A 1,671-nucleotide genomic window follows, 5' to 3' on the forward strand; every position below is an offset into this window, starting at 1 on the left:
TCTGTGTTTGTGTGTTTTGGACATGCGTGTCTGTTGTATTGTGTGTGTGTGTGTGTTTTTTGCATGTGCCTGTTTGTTGTGTGTGTCTGTGTGTGTGTTTTGCACGTGTCTGTCTGTTAGATGTGTTTGTTTTGCACATGTCTGTCTGTTGTGTGTGTGTGTGTGTGTGTGTGTGTGTGTGTGTGTGTTTTATGTGTGCCTGTCTGTTGGATGCGTGTGTTTTGTGCTTGTCTGTCTTTTGTATTGTGTGTGTGTTTTGCATGTGTCTGTCTGTTGTGTGTGTGTGTGTGTGTGTGTGTGTGCGTGAGTGTGTTTTGCACATGTCTGTCTGTTGGATGTGTGTGTTTTGTGTGTGTCTGTGTTTTGCACATGTCTGTCTGGTGTGTGTGTGTGTGTGTGTGTTTGTGTGTTTTGCACGTGCCTATTTGTTGTGTGTGTGTGTGTTTTGCGCGTGCCTGTCTGTTGGATGTGTGTGTTTTGCGCGTGCCTGTCTGTTGGATGTGTGTGTTTTGCGCGTGCCTGTCTGTTGGATGTGTGTGTTGTGCACATGCCTGTCTGTTATATTGTGTGTGTGTGTGTGTGTGTGTGTGTGTGTTTTGACCGTTCCTGTTTGTAGTGTGTATGTGTGTGTGTGTTTTGCACATGCCTGTCTGTTATATTGTGTGTGTGTGTGTGTGTTTTACATGGGCCTGTCTGTTGGATGTGTGTGTTTTGCACGTCTGTCTGTTGTATTGTGTGTGTGTGTGTTTTGCATGTGCCTAATTGTTGTGTGTGTGTGTGTCTGTGTGTGTGTGTTGTGCGTGCCTGTCTCTTGTATTGTGTGTGTGTTTATGCGTGCCTGTCTGTTGAATGTGTGTATTTTGCACATGTCTGTCTGTTTTGTGTGTGTGTTTGTGTGTTTTGCACATGTCAGTTTGTTGCGTGTGTGTGTGTGTGTTTTATGGGTGCCTGTCTGTTGTGTGTGTGTGTGTGTTTGTGTGTTTTGCACATGCGTGTCTGTTGGATGTGTGTTTTGCACATGCGTGTCTGTTGGATGTTTGTTTTGCACGTGCCTGTCTGTTATATTATGTGTGTGTGTGTGTGTTGCACGTTCCTGTTTGTAGTGTGTGTGTGTGTGTGTTTTGCGCGTGCCTGTTTGTTGTGTGTGTGTGTGTGTGTTTGTGTGTTTTGCACATGCGTGTCTGTTGTGTGTGTGTGTGTGTGTGTGTGTTTTGCATGCACCTGTTTTGCACCTATATAGTCATACAAAGTATAATCCGTAGTGAAATGGTTGTGTGTGTAAGTGTGTGTGAGTATGTGTTTTGCGCGTGCCTGCCTGTTGTGTGTGTGTGTGTGTTTATGTGTTTTGCACATGCCTGTCTGTTATATTGTGTGTGTGTTTTACACATGCCTGTCTGTTGTGTGTGTGTTTTGTGCGTCCCTGTCTGTTGTGTGTGTATGTGTTTTGTGCGTGCCTGTCTGTTGGATGTGTGTGTTTTGTGTGTGTCTGTGTTTTGCACATGTCTGTCTGGTGTGTGTGTGTGTTAGTGTGTTTTGCACGTGCCTATTTGTTGTGTGTGTGTGTGTGTTTGTGTGTGTGTGTTTTGCGCGTGCCTGTCTGTTGGATGTGTGTGTTGTGCACATGCCTGTCTGTTATATTGTGTGTGTGTGTGTGTGTGTGTGTGTGTGTGT

The sequence above is a fragment of the Electrophorus electricus genome, chromosome 1 (assembly GCF_041902795.1).
Source record: "Electrophorus electricus isolate QZ-2024a chromosome 1, ASM4190279v1, whole genome shotgun sequence".
NCBI classification, from domain to species: domain Eukaryota; kingdom Metazoa; phylum Chordata; class Actinopteri; order Gymnotiformes; family Gymnotidae; genus Electrophorus; species Electrophorus electricus.